The 16404-nt window shown below is 34.3% G+C and overlaps 1 long non-coding RNA gene across 1 annotated transcript; it reads left to right on the forward strand.

The window, feature by feature from the left end:
• The first annotated feature begins 11775 nt into the window (after window positions 1–11775).
• On the forward strand, window positions 11776–15477 carry LOC126627767 (uncharacterized). Its single transcript, XR_007625132.1, has 4 exons — window positions 11776–11857; window positions 12017–12061; window positions 14027–14091; window positions 15214–15477. It is a non-coding gene; the product is annotated as an uncharacterized LOC126627767 (long non-coding RNA).
• The last annotated feature ends 927 nt before the right edge of the window (window positions 15478–16404 follow it).

Below are 16404 nucleotides of genomic sequence, written 5' to 3' on the forward strand. Positions count from 1 at the left end.
GTTATCAACTAAAAATCACGATTTAACGGTTATTTAAACTTCAATTTTGATGATTTTTTACAGCTACACTCCTTGACCCTATATGAATATAATGAATGAATTCGATCTTCAATTTAAAATATTTACACTAGTGGATACCACAAAATCTTATGTCATGATGATCGATGAAAATTGAGGATTTTGTAAAAGGAATAACATGCAAGCTTTGAGTTCCATTGGCAAGGTTTAAACTTTGGAGAAAGGCTTCACAACCTTGAAAACAAAACTCTTTCATTTTGCATATCCTTGCACATTTAATATTTTGTAATAAACTAGTATTGTATGGATGTTTGTTTATTAGACTCTTATTTTCGAGTGTAGATGTAGCACTTAAACGACAAATGTATTTTAATGTTTTGAAGTAATATTTATGTGGCAATGTGTGGTATGTGCAAATTTAAGTAGAAAAAAATATTTTTCTTAACGGGTCATAATGGGTCATAATGGGTCGGGTCACTTTACCCCGTTAAGATAACAGGTGTGACACGACACGACCCGTTAAGATAACAGTTGTTACACGAAAACGACATGAACACAACAGACACAACCCGTTTACCAGGCCTATCTATTATACACTTCACTAGTTCACTTATATAAAAATTCCTTTTTAGGGGTATATCCGCTCTTGGACCCATGTAGTCTAGGACCACCCGAAAGTCCAAAAAAGCACATGTGAGGACCTATAAGGAAGACCCAACGGTTTGGGCAGGTGGTGGAAAGAGAGAAGACCACAATGGTTGTGCAGATGTTGCGCAATAGAAGCTTTGAAAAACGAGAGAAAAATCTAATTTTAGACGAAAAGGAACACCCTAAGAAAACCACCATGGCTCTGTTGTTTTTGGACCTTGGTTCCAACGAAGAAGAAAGAGAAAATTACTTTCTACCTCCATTTCCCACTTGACCAACTCCCAATTTTTCTTTTTCTTTTTTAATTGTTGTCTAATCAGGTTGTGCCACATAACATTTTGAATTAACAAAGGAATAATGTATTATTCAACCAATACCTTTTATACTATATGTTTAAATTCATATGACCTTTGAAAAATATTTCGTAAAGTACTACAAACTCGTAATCACTTGAACTTACTTCTCATACCATCAAATTCACTAAAATATTAAGGGAATTTTAACGAAAAGCTCCCGGTGCTATTCATTTTAATGAAAAACCATATTTTTACACTAAAATGTCAATTCTAGTACTATTCACTTTACCCTATATTTTGTCATTATCGTTAAAACTCAAAGTTTTCAAATCATTTTAATTAGTTTTCTTAGATATTGAAGCAACAATTTTGATATTTTGTATGTTATATGTTAAATAATAAACTTAATTAAAGTAATAAACCCAAATTCTCAATACAACTATAATATTTTCTTGAGAGTAAATAGACACTTATTTTATTATATATAATAAATTTACTTAAATCCACCTAGGACCCTGCCTAGGCTCCGTCTAGGCGACAACCTGCCATTCGAGTAGCGCCAAGTGTGCCTTGACTAAAACCACTCGATGTTAGAATCCTGAATCCGTCATTGAATCTTCTATGAACTCTTTTCAATTAAATTGTGCAAACTGATAAGAATTATTCTCCAAATTTTCTAGGGTATATAATACATGTAGTATATAATATAAAACTAACAACCAGAAGTTCACTTACATCTTTCTGCACAGTCCCTCATTTTTTGTTTCTGGGGTATAACTAGGTGGAGGAAATAAGGCAAGGAGTGCTGAAGAAGAAAACAAGAGTACATCTTCACAAAATGTTCCTTCCTAGGGGTTTAATGCAATGACATATTTTCAATTAATTTGCTATAAAGGTATACCTCTTTTTGTGATTTTGGAGAATAAAATCAAACCTTCCCTAGAATGAACCTAATAATTTGCAACAAAAAGTGACCAATCACTAATCTCACACAGTTATATATCTATCTCTTTTATAACGTGATTGACTTTTAATTTTTCTCGTAGCTCGTATGCCTTCTTTCTTGAATGTGGATAGGAGGACCAGTACCATTTTTTATCCAACAAGAATTGGGCTATAATTCAAGCCCAATAAGATTATTTTGATTCTTGATACAACAGTGTAGAGCCTGTTTACTATAAAGCTCATTTCTCAATGATTTGGATAGTTGAAATTCTTAACCATTGCATGCATAAATGACTAATGAAGAAAGTTTGTAGTGATTAATTTATCCAATAGAGGGTTTTGCATGACGGAAATGTGTTCTTCGTCGTAGTCAATCATCGTTGAATTTGATATACAAGATGTATATTAAATGGACGTTTGTCTAATGTTTCAATCTCAATTCTTGATAGTAAATTCAACGATGAGTGATATAGGTCACCAGGTCACCAAGAGAACAACATCTCTTGATTATTTATGGAGATAGAGGAAGGAGTTTCTACAGTGTTACAAAGATGAAATGTTATCCTAACTCGATTGAGTAGTTTTTGTATTTGATGTTTACACTCGTATGTTACATAATACTATTAATCTACTATTGTAAAAACTGTATGGTGTATGCCCATATCCCACATGCTTTAGTATACCCACATGCATTTGGAAAAAAGGTGAAAATGATAGTGATATATTTGTTGTTATGTAATATTGTCAAAAGTAGCCATCATATCATTTTTGGATGTTCTCGTGGGAGTAGCTCTATAAATAGAGTGATTCATGTGTTATCAAAACACACTGCAAAAGAAATAATCAAAGAAATAATATCAGTATATCTCCCTCCCTCTCTTTATCTGTCATCCTTTGTGTTATAGCTACTAAAGTTATAGTGTGATATTTTGCACCCGTTTCGCTCTTATCTTTAGCAAAAGTTATTTCTCTAATTTTTGCCCATTTATAACACGTTATCAGTACGACTCTCTAACCCTAAACAGTTATCATCTCCATTCGCCAAAAATGTTTCCTCCAGGGATTTTACTATTCTTCTTCTTCCTTTGCCTCAGCTGCTGGATATACCCTCGTGAAGAACTGTTTGCACTATGCCTGCTTCTCGTTCTCAATTTAACAATTACTTATATATTTGATTTCTTGTTTGGTGTAGTTCCTGATTACTAACCTAGTATTTATTTATATTAATTTTACTGCGAGCAAAGATGGTGTGGTATCATCGCCCATGTTGGACTGCAAATTAATTTTACTGCAATTTTAGGTGGTGTTGTATAATCGTCCACCCTGCATATTTAAATTTGCATGCTATTTAATTTTACTACAATTTTAGGTGGTGTGGTATAATCGCCCACCATGCTCTGCATATTTAAATTTTCCTGCAGTTTGAGTGGTGCGAAATTATCGCCCATCCTATACTTACTTCAATGAGAATTGTGTGGTATAATTGCCCTTCTCATTAATCATGTAAATCTTGAGCTTGATGTTTCGAATGCTTATCAGTTTGGCCTGAAGATCAAAATGAAATAGTAAGAACCAGAAGTTCTAACATTATATTCCACTAGAAATACATATTATTGCAAGTTCTTACACATCTCATTTTTCTTTCAGAAAAGAAAATGGTGAACTTGGTAAAGCATGATTTTGTTGCCTTGTACATTACTGGGAAGAACTACCTTACCTGGGTAGTGGATACCAAGATCCATCTGGAGGCAGGAAATCTTGGAGAAACCATTAGAGAGGAAAACAGTGCACCATCTCAAGATTGGGCAAATGCCATGATCTTTATTCGTCGCCACCTTGATAAAGGACTCAAGAGCGAGAACCTAACGGTTGAAGATCCATTCCATTAGCTCTTTGGAAGGCATTGAGAAACATATACAATCACTAGAAAACGACCATTCTTCCAATAGCTCGTTATGAGTGGACGCACCTAAGAATCCAGGATTTTAAGTCAGTGGCTGAGTACAATTCTGCGATGTTCAAATTAGCTCATAGATGAAGCTCTGTGGGGAAACCATCACTGAGGAAGATATGTTGGAAAAGACTTTCAGCACCTTCCATGCCTCCAACGTGCTCCTGCAGCAGCAGTATAGAGAGCAAAGCTTCACTGAATACAACCAGCTGATATCTGTGATCCTAGTAGCTGAACAAAACAATGAGCTCCTGATAAAGAATCATCAGTCCCAACCCACTAGATCGACACTATTCCTAGAAGTGAATGCTACTTCCCTTAAAGGGAATACCACATTCTCTCGTAGCAATAATTACAAACGAGGACGTGGCCACAAACGAGGCTGGTAGAACAGGAAATGCAAGAACCATGGTGTCCAGTTTCACAACCAGGTTCTAAGGCATAATTCAGGCCCGAGCTTCAAGATTGCAAATCGCCATAAAAGCAAAGCTCATATGAACAACATTCCTAGAAACTCTGAATGAGCCTGCCATAGGTGTGGTGGCAATGGGCATTGGGCGCGTACCTGTCGTACCCCAAAACATCTGTTGGATCTATATCAAGCCTCCTTCAAGGAGAAGGGTGTCGAGATCAATTTCCTCTACCAGGCTAGACCAATGGATATACCTGATCCAGTACTCAACTTATCAGAGCAGTTGAACACAACCTACCTAGATGCTTCAAACTTCATTATGGAAAAAGGGAATGAAGTGTACCGGTCTGATTGAATCATTTATGTTTGATGTATCTTTTATTCTGAAATTGTAGTATAAAACTTGGATTTCAATTCAATAAAAGTGGCATTTCAATTTCCCTTTTATTATAATAAGTTGTTTTTAACTGTGATCCTCTTTACTCAGAAAGCATGCATAAAAACTGTGGTTATTTTCAAAACATGAGAAATGGTAGAGATATTTGTCTTTCGGATAGCGCAACCAAACATACAATACTTTGTGATCGAAAGTATTTCTCAAGCTTAATGCTTACAAATGTAAGGGTAACAACAATATTAGGCCAATCAGATGTAATTGAAGGCTCAAGGAAAGCCCATATTATGTTACCAAATGGAACAATATTGTCCATAAAAAATACATTGTATGCTACTCGATCTACTCTAAATTTGTTGAGTTTCAAAGATATACGTTTAAATGGATACCACATTGAAACAAAAAATGTAGAAAATGTGGAGTATTTATGCATTACCTCCAATGATACCCAGAAGTGTATATTGGAGAAGTTGCGTAGTTTGTCGAGTGGATTATATAATACGTACATTAAGAGAGTTGAATCATTTACTGTTATGAACCAAAAGTTCATTGATTCAAAAGTTAACATGTTTTGGCATGACTGTCTGGGTCATCCAGGATCCACCATGATGTGTAGGATCATTACCAACTCTAATGGACATCCATTATTGAGCAGACACATTGCTATCTCAAATGATAACCCTTACAAGGCTTGTTCTCAAAGGAAGTTAGTAATTAAACCATCACAATTAAAGGTTAATGCTGAATCCCCATCATTTTTGCAAAGAATTCAAAGGGATATTTATGGGCCTATTCAACCATCTTGTGGACCATTTCGATATTTTATGGTTTTGGTTTATGCATCTACCTAATGGTCATATGTTTGTCTCTTGTCTACTCGAAATGTAGCTTTTGCGAGACTTCTTGCTCAGATAATTAAGTTGCGAGCACAGTTCCTAGATTACCCCATTAAGTTAATCTGACTTGATAATGATGGTGAATTTACGTCCCGAACCTTTGATGATTACTGCATGACATTGGGCATTGATGTTGAACACCCTGTTCCTCATGTCCATACTCAAAATGGTTTAGCTGAAGCATTGATTAAACGGCTTCAGTTAATAGCTCACACTCTGCTCATGAAAACAAAATTACCAGTTTCTGCATGAGGATATGTCATCTTACATGCTGCATCATTGGTTTGATTAAGACCTATAGCCAACCACCAATACTCCTCAGTATAACTCGTGTTTGGGCATCAACCAAACATTTCACATTTACGAGTTTTTGGTTATGTTGTTTATGTGCTTATTGCAACGCCACAACGCACTAAAATGGGACCTCAATGCAGACTAGGAATTTATGTGGGTTTTGATTCACCATTTATATTAGATATTTGGGACCCTTAACATGTGATATATTTATAACTCATTTTGCGGATTGTCATTTTGATAAGACAGTCTTTTCGTCATTAGGGGGAGAAAAGATTGCTCCAGAAAAACGACAAAAGCTGACATGGGCTGTTCCCACCTTATCTCATTTTGATCCACAGAGCACTCAATGTGAAAATGATCGTTCACCTTCAAAGTATTGCTAATCGAATACTAGATGCATTTAATGATGATTCAAATGCACCTGTAAGAATGGATGTCCCTATTGGACAAAATAAAGTGGCAGCGAGTGAATCATCTGGTGCACACCTGAAGCGTGGTAGACCCCCAGGTTCAAGAGATTCAGCCATTCGAAATAGAAAGACGAGGGCACAGTTGAAATCCAAATGAAATCATTCAAGAAAAGAAAATGAATGATAAATCCCCAATTCATGATTCTGAAAAATAAAATGTCCTTGATGAGACACATGTCCCTGAAGAGACAGAAGTGCATGAAAGCAAAGAAATCTCCATAAATTATGCATGTACTAACAAATTATGGGATCGAAATGAAATAATCATCGACGACATGTTCGCATTCTTAGTAGCCAATGAAATCATATTAAACGATGATATTGAGCCCCGTTCTGTTGATGAATGCAAACAGAGACAAGATTGGCCTAAATGGAAAAATGCAATCCAGGCATAATTAAATTCCTTGGAAAGGCGAAGTGTTTTTGGACCGATAGTCCAAACCCCGCCTGATGTAAATGCCGTGGGTTATAAATGGGTATTCACAAGAAAGCGTAATGAGAAAAACGAGATTGCAAGATATAAAGCACGACTCGTTGCACAAGGCTTTCACAAAGACATGGAATTGATTATGAGGAGACATACTCTCCTGTAATGGACTTAATTACGTTCCGTTACTTAATAAGTTTAGTGGTTTCAGAAAAACTTGACATGCGACTTATGGATTTCATCACCGCGTATCTATATGGAGAATTAGATACTGACATATATATGAAAGTCCCATAAGGACTTAAGTTCCCTGAAACGACTAACAAACCACGAGGTATGCTCTCAATCAAATTAAGGCGATCATTGTATGGGTTGAAACAATCTGGACAAATGTGGTATAATTGTCTCCGTGAGTATTTGATCAAAGAATGATATATCAATAATGTCATTTGCCCTTGTGTGTTCATTAAGAAATTCAATTTTGGATTTGCTATAGTGGCAGCATATGTCAATGATATGAACCTTTTTGGAACTCCTGAAGAGCTCAATAAAACTGTTGAATATCTGAAAAGCGAATTTGAAATGAAAGACCTTGGGAAAACAAAATATTGTCTCGGCCTGCATACTGAGCATTGTGCTAGTGGAATTTTGGTCCACTAATCATTTTATATTGAAAAAATCCTGAAGAGATTTGGAATGGACAAGGTTTATCCACTTAGCACGCCAATGGTCGTTCGTTCTTTGGACATTAAGAAATATCCATTCCATCCAAAAGAAGATGATGAAAGGGTCCTTGGTCCAGAAATACCATATCTGAGTGAAATAAGTGCTTTATTGTATTTAGCACAATGTACTCGACCAGATATAGCTTTTTAAATTAACTTATTAGCAAGGTATAACTATACTCCAACAATTCGTCATTGGAAAGGAATCAAAGATGTTTTGCGATACCTTCGTGGGACAACAGATATGAGTCTCTTATACTTAGAGAAATCCACAAATGACTATATCCTTGCTGGATATGCAGATGCTGGTTTCCCCTATGATTCGTATAAAGCCCGTTCACAAACTAAATATGAGTTCACTAATGAAGATACATCAATCTCATGGCGCTAAACAAAGCAAACACTAGTTGTTACATCTTCTAATCACTCAGAAATACTTGTTTTACATGAAGCAAGTCGTGAACGTTCTTGGTTAAGATCAATGATCCCTCATATCCAGAATTCATATGGTTTAACTTCAAAGACAGACACTCCAACTGTCATCCATGAAGATAATGCAGCTTGTGTTGCATAAATGAATGAAGGATTCATTAAGGGCGATAAGACTAAACACATATCTCCAAAGTTTTTCAGTGCACATGAGCTTCAGAGGGCTAAAGTTATTGAAGCCAGACAAATCCATTCCAATGCAAATCTGGCAGACTTGTTCACCAAATCTTTACCAAAGTGCACATTTCAGAAATTAGTGCAGGGAATCAGACTACGTCGGCTTACCAATCAACTAAATTTGAAGAATGCAGAATCAGGCAGAGATACAATTCAGGGGGGAGCATCCATAATACATGCATGTTGTACTCTTTTTCTTTCGATTAGGATTTTTCCCACTGGGTTTTTCCTATCAAGGTTTTAAAGAGGCAACATAAGCTTAAATAACACTATATCAACAATCTAGGTAAAGTTGTACTCTTTTTCCTTCGCTATGGTTTTTTCCCACTGGGTTTTTCCAAGCAAGGTTTTAACAATACAACTGATGTTGATATATGGACATCCAAGAGGGAGTGTTGTAAAAACTGTATGGTGTATGCCCACATCCCACATGCATTAGTATACCCACATGCATTTCGAAAAAGGTGAAAAGGATAATGATATATTTGTTGTTATGTAATCTTGTCAAAAGTAACCATCATATCATTTTTAGATATTCTCATGGGAGTAGCTCTATAAATAGAGCGATCCATGTGTTATCAAAACACACTGCGAAAGAAAGAATCAAAGAAATAATATCAGTATATCTCCCTCCCTATCTTTATCTGTCATCCTTTGTGTTATTATCTATTCTAAAATTGAGGAATGAATTGACTGTAGCTTAGCTACAGTCACAAGTTTGCCATCCAATTTCACCTTATTTACAAGAAACCCATCACATTTGGGCTGGTATTGGGGCTGAGTTGTTTTGGGCTGTTCATGAATTTTTCCCTGGGCTTTCTCATTTGCTGGTGTGAGGCCGGCCCTTTGGGAGTCTAAATGACGAGACTGCCTATCTGGGCTTCAGATCGCACCATCAGGATTACAAGTTAGAGGGGTGGAGTTGTCATTTCGTTCTTGGGGTTTCAGAGGTATTGGGGTTAGGTTGTTCCCACTTCCCATCATTTCCTTCTTCTTTCTTCAACCTAACCGTGACACAGAGACAGAGATATAGAGCCATGACACAGAGACAAATAGATAGAGACAGATAGAGAGAGAGAGAGGGAGAGGGAGAGGGGAGAGCTAAGGGTCGGGATGACTGCCCATCTATGCTTCAGATCGCACGATGAGGATTACAAGTTAGAGAGTGGAGTCGTCATTTCGTTCTTGGGGGTTTCATAGGGATTGGGGTTAGGTTGTTCCCCATTATTTCGTTTTTCTTTGTTCAATCTATGACGTCGCAGAGAGAGAGAGAGAGAGAGAGAGAGAGAGAGCGTGAGCGTGAGCGAGAGGGGAGTAATATGAATTAAGGTTTTTTCTGTTAGTGTCCGATTAGTGAAGAAAGATAAGCCTTTTTGCCTTTTTTTTTTCTTCTGGTTTTCAAATTTGGGATTTTACTGGGATTTATCATCTGGATATCCTTTAAATTTGTTGGGTTTTTGAGAAATTTAGTGGGTTTTGTTGATTAAGTGGTTTACTTGGTTATAGTTCTAAATTGGTTAGAATTAGAGTTTTCGAAGTTTGTTGCTTGCTTGGTTGGTTGTTTGGAAAATGGAGACACTGACTTTTGTTTTATTGCATTTATGGAATACAAGTAAAATTTCTGGGTTATGTTCATAAAGGGTCATTTGAATTTTATACTTCCCATTTTTTTTCTTTTTTTGTTTGCTTTTTTTAGGGAAGCAGAATGATGTAAATCCTTGGCGATTTACAGTGGCTTTGAAGGGTTGGACTTGCTCTTATAAAGTTCTGGTAGACAAACTGCTTTGGAGCCAGCAGCACTCAACAGCCAGAGCAGCAGTGTCTCTCTTCCTCATTGCAAAATGGGTGTTTTCAGGGTGAGCCGCAATGCTCTTAATTTTAAGTAATGGGTTTGTGTTATTGTGCAGATCTGGCTAACTTTGCATTTAGTTTCTTGGAATTTTTTTTTTTTTTGCAATTATATATTTTTAATGCTTTTATGTTTGTTGTTCCGTGCTGGAAAATTGGAAAGCACTGGAAATAATATAGTTCTTGAGCTAATGTGAAGATTTTGTGTTGAATATTTTGATTCCTTTTTTCTATTTGCACTTAGAAAAACAGAGGATTGTGGTTAATTATTGTGCTATGAAGCTTCTATTTTTTCTTTTTATGCCTAAGATTGAATTTGTTCTCTCCGCTGTTGAAAAGTAGAACTCTCTCTATCTCTAAAAAAATATGATCCAATGTGAAGTTTGGTTGTCTCTCTCTCCAGAAACTTATATTCCATACTACATCCATCAACTCTAATCATTCTTTGATCCAGTGTAATTTTTACCATATGTTTAACCTTAGACTTCTTTTCATGCCTATCCTCAAGATATAGATCAAACGATTCCAACTCTTAAAAAGGTATAATTTGTTAATCCCATTTCCTTGGAGTTAATTTTTAGTGATGTGTTTTTAATAGAATTGCAGATTTGAGTGGTGAGTTTTTTCAATGGTGTTATTTTTTTTTAACAATTTATAATACTATTTGTAAAATTTAGCAGAATTTTTTTGAACAACTATATATCGTTTGATTTTAATTTGTAATTACTTCTTTTGTTAAATTTAAATTATGTTAGTAAATCTTTATACCTTATGTCCAAATACGTATACAATATAGTATATGATACATATACAGTACTGTATATCTATAGTTTTTATAATGTTACTGAGCATTTTCAATGTATGCTATTTTGTGTGTAGGGAGTGAAAAGTGCATTCTTCACAAAGGCAAAATAGAGAACAGATTATACTGCATATGAAAAGAAGAGGTTAGTTTGATTGTCATTGCTTTTTTCATATGGTTAACTTCTAAGTTACTTGGCTTACGTCGAATTTAATTGTTTGCTTGCCCAAGTTAAAGTCATTCATTTTATTAATGCTGGTGAACAAAATCAACCTGAGTTAATGTTAAAACAATATCAAAATTTCCATTAGTCTTGATTGTCTTAACCCTTTTCTTTTCCCTTTTTACCAAAATTTCATGAAATTTTTGCACAAGTTTATTATTATTATTATTGTTTTTACAGAAATTAAGTTGATTTACTATTTTACTGTCTCTTGGTAGAATTTTCTTATTCATTGTTCAAAATCAATATTGCAAATTTTAAGTGGTGGAACAGACCCAAATTAAACCTATAGTAGCACCAAATTAAACTTATATTTAAGTGTTCTTCAGCTGCAAATGTGGGCGTGGCCATATTTCAAGATATGTTCCCACCCCATCCCTTGGTGCAAACAAATTTATATTAATACAAAAAAAAAAAATTGTCGTTTGTATCAAGGGAAAAAAGAGGAGATTTTTTTTAACATTTTTCAACTTTTAGAAGACAAACTAAGAACGAAATTGGTCTAGAACAAAGGATTATACATTAGCATATCCATAATTGAAGTATTTAAGCCCTTTCCACACATTGATTTTTCTACAAAGACTTGGTCCATATGGAAGCTAATAAACAATATGTGAAGGTTGAATAGTTGACTTAGTTGACTTAGTTGACTTGCAAGCAGGCGAGAATATAATGTATTAAATTAGAATAGAACTACCCTGATAACCCTAAGTTTTATACAAACATTTAAAGGGTTAAATTGGAATGCACCCTGCATAAACTTCAAAGAAATAAAGTTTATCTAGAAAGAAAAGGACGTGTATACCTAACGGAGTAAAAATATGATGGCGGTGTTCGAGGTAATTTGGATTATATTTGCTTTCTGTATTGATTTGCTTTCTTAAATTGGGAGTTATTACAATCTAAATAGAGTTGACTTGAATGGCCATTTTTTCTGTATTGTGTTTGCTTTCCTACATTGATTCCTTTTTGTTGATAAATGTAATTTGGTTTTGTAGGTCAAGGTTTTTCAGCAAGAAAATTAAGCTACAAATTCATTTGAGGTACGAATGCTTCCACTTATTGAGGGTGTTGAATTCACCCTTGGTTTTAGTGTATTATGGTTTTGAATGTCATTTTGTGTAATGTAATATTGATTTAATTGTAATTTTGTGCATTTTAAGTGATTATTTGGGTTTTGAGAAGTGAGGAAATGATTTGGCAGGTTTTGTACAGAATAGGAAGAATATAGGAGTTTCAAAATGGAGGGATTAATAGGGAGGGTGGGAAGTAAATGGGAGGAAAGAAGAAGGATAATGTGTCAGTTAAAGAAAGTTTTTATTATTTGTTTGAAATTAGATGTTTCATTAGTGGTTGGTTTGCAAAACCATTTATATTGAAAATTTCCAAAGGCAATATTTGCTTGCAACTTGGGGTTTCATGGATACCATCATCGCTAACGTAATGTTTGTTGATACGTTGTTAAGTTCCTAAGGAAGGCTTTGAAATCAATTTTTTTTTTCATACTTTAGACTATTGATTAATTGATACAGAGTGAAGTTTGACTTTTTTTAAACGGTGTCTGTCTTCTTGCCTGTAAAAGAACTGGGAATGTGTTTTTCTCTATTATTCTGTTTTAGTTTTACATTCTAGGTTGACTCAACTAATATGGTTTCTTCTGAGTTAAATTTTTAAACTCTTAAAACTTTATTTGTTTTAAACAGTTTCTGTCTTCTTTCCTGCAAAAGAGAACTAAGAATGTGTTTTTCTCTTTATTCTGTATTAATTTTACATTCTAGGTTATTTAACTAATATCGTTTCTTTTGAATTAAAACTGTTAACTTAAATTTGTAGAGTGTTTTTTTTCATATTTGTTTTCTCTTCTGTTGTTTTGGGTGGTTTTTTTAATGATCTTTATGCGATGTTTTTGTGTGTGGGTACTTAAATTCCTGTTTTGTGTTTTTATTTTGATCCCAGTTGCTAAAAACTGAATTTTTTGTTGTTGTAAATGTATATATAAAATATCACTGTTTGGAATGATTCGAATTCATTTTAAATTTTGTTAAATTCATTGATTATCAGATGACATAGTTTATGATATGCTGTATATGATTTGAGTGATTTTATTAATTATAATTTTTCATGATCACAGTAAGGACTTGGATCACTCTGGTTGTCTCAAATCATTCAGTGTCCTTAGAGAGCACGAGATTGGTCTCCCCATCGGTTATTTTAGTTCGATTGATTTGAATTTTGAGTGTTATATGTTTTGTTTTGTTCCTGAGAAAGTCTAGGAAAATGAGGGTGTAAGGGTGTAAATTTAAAGTAGGGGTTTACATTTTTAGGGTCTTTAACTGTGGATCAAATAGGGTTGATCACGTTAGAAGGGAATTTCAAGTTCAATTACTACTATGACAAAATGCTTAATAAGCTTGCTTACCTTGGAGTGAGTTGAATCCATTTTTGTTAAATTTATTGATTATCAAATGGTGTACTTTGTGACATACTGTGATATGATTTGAGCTATTTTATTGATTTTAATTTTTCATTATCATAGTGGGAACTTGGATCAGTCTGATTGTGTCTAATTGTTATATTGTTCTCCGAGAACACAAGGTTGGTCTCCCTCTTTGTTGCAAGAAATTGGGGAATGAATTTGGTTTCAGGGGAATGTTATCCTTTTTTATTCTTATACTGCACAGAAAGAAAAAAAAAACAATGCATTGGGTGCAAGTATGTGTTTTTTTATTATTTATTTCTGTAGTGTGAAAGTCAATTGTGTTTTTGTTGCAGCAGTCAGGTTTTACTTACTCTTGGTCTACCGCCAGCATTGCTCTCCTTTATTGGGAGACTGATTTACTCTTTAAAATTGGTTACATTCTCTTATAATTGCCCTTTTTGTTGGTTCTATAAAACAAAGTGACATGTGATTTCTTTCTTTCTATATCATGCTTATGTTGAAATGTTATACCTGCCAAAACCATGTGTTGGAATGTTGGATTGGTAAACGTTTTTTGCTCTGTTTTTAGGACTTCGTTAATCGTTTAGTAGCGGAGCCGACAATGCGAGAGCAGAAGGGGAGCAAACATGTGAGGTAATTTTTTATGTTGAATTAAGTGGTTCTGAATTCAGTGAAACATTTGTGTGCAAGTTTGGTTTCTATATCTATCGCGATTCATGTTTGTAGTGATATTAGTACATCAATCGTAAAATGTATTGTGTCAAGAACCAATAAGAGGAATGTAACGTGCAAGTGCGTTTGATTATTCAAATGAAAATTTTTAAATTTTTAGAATGAGAGTTGCAATTAAAATTAACGGACTGCTGAGCAGAAGTTTATTTAATTCAGTTTTGATAAATGATTGAAGGTGTCTCTATGATTTTATTGCTGCTTTGATAACTATAAGTTTAGATAACGAAAGAGATAGAACGAAAATGAAAGCTTAGAATATGGTGAATAATATGTTGGTATGTGTGTGTGTGTTCTCTTCGGGAGAATCAGTTGCTGTTTTGATAAATTGTAAAATTTATTTTGCTTGGTCTGAATGCACGTCTGATTGCTTGCCTTCCCTTAGATGGGTTAGGTTGGACATCTAGAAGAATTTGTTTGCATAGGAACTTTTTTTTTTCTTTTCGCTGTAATCTGTTTTGTTAAAGTTGATGATAAAGATTTATCAATATTGTTTGTTCGGAGTTAGGTGGAAATTGTGATCGTTTATGAAGCATTTGATAAAATTGGGAAATAAAATTGGGGAAATAATGTTAATGGTTTGTAGATGCTTAGGAGACTGTCTAATGGTGCTTAAATTTTTTATATTAAGTTGCATAGAGTCGACATGACATGCATAACGATGGTCAGATTGCCACCCTTAGTTTGTGGTATTATCTTTAGCAGTTCTTTACAACACATTCAAATTGAGGATTTAGAAAATCTAATAATAAAACTGAAATATATGTTCCATGCTTTTTTGTTTTCATTTTCGGTTAAAAGGTTGGAGCTTTGGATTGGGATTTACCTTTATTAACCTATAATTTTGTGCTCAGGACACCATCTTGGGAGTCCTAACATGATTGTTCTTCTATTTCATAGATTCGAAATGTGTTTAGTATCTCATTTAATTGGTTTACCTTTGCTCATTTAACTCAAATGTAAAACGATTTGGTCCTCCAATTTCTTTGAATTGCTAACGGATTTACTTTCTTTGGAAATTTCAAGAACTCTGGTTGTGGGAGGAAGAAGCCGGTTCCTTGCTATTTTTAGGTATACGATTATGTGCCCTGATTGCATGTTCAAAGTCTAATTAGTTATATAATTTTTTTATTTATCTTTGCAAAGCTTTCGTACTTGGATTTTTAATATGTGATTGGTTTGTGAAAAATAAACGAGAAGACTAATCATGGGAACATTCTTATTCAACTTAAATATGTTTTATTCATTTGATTACGCCTGTAATAGTTGGTTTTCGCAGCAACGCGCGGGCGTAATCTGTCATCCTTTGTGTTATAGTTACTAAAGTTATAGTGTGATATTTTGCACTCGCTTCGCTCCTGTTTTTAACAAATATTGTTTATCTAATTCTTGCCTATTTATAACATCTACATAATATACAATATTATAATTTAAGTATATGTTAACACGTGATTGTGTGACAGCCACAAACAAAGTCCGGCGCGGTTTGGCAAGGACAATATGTCCCACTCATAATACGTGGAAACAGTTACATAGTTCCACGCAGGATAAGATAATACGTAATTATTGTACATGAGGTGTAGAATCGATAAAAGATATGAAGCTAGACATAGAAGGCCCCAGCAAAACATCCCCAGCTGCCAGCCCTTTGTCTTGGAGCGAGGCATCCCTCAATTATTGCATGAGAAATCACATCTGTGTTTATCTGTATCGTTTAATTTTGACCACAAATCGTTTGTCTCTCCTACATAATTAGCAGTCAGGTTATAATCACAATTACACTATTGCCCTCGTATCCCAACAACGCTAATGAATTTATTTTTTATTTTTATCAAAACGATAGATTTGTTAAATTAAATTAGGGAACCAACGGAGTTTAAACTCACGTCGTGGTGCAAATGTAATACTCATCTCCACCATTGTGGTATGAATTGGTCTAACTATAATAACGTTAACATAAAATACCAAATAAACAAATTAGATTAGATTAGATATAAATTAACTAATTTGATTTTCTTTATTAGTTATACTCTTATTGTAAATATGATATAATATAAAGACTAACTAATCTCATTATATTAGTTACAAAAATGTTTTACCATTTTATATAACATGTTGAGATTCTAATATACTATCGAGTTTAATTTATTTTGAAACGCTTTTCACATGTCATTATTAACACATGGTCCTTTTAGATCCATTAAAATAATGTATAGT

Source organism: Malus sylvestris, chromosome 7 (assembly GCF_916048215.2).
Source record: "Malus sylvestris chromosome 7, drMalSylv7.2, whole genome shotgun sequence".
NCBI classification, from domain to species: domain Eukaryota; kingdom Viridiplantae; phylum Streptophyta; class Magnoliopsida; order Rosales; family Rosaceae; genus Malus; species Malus sylvestris.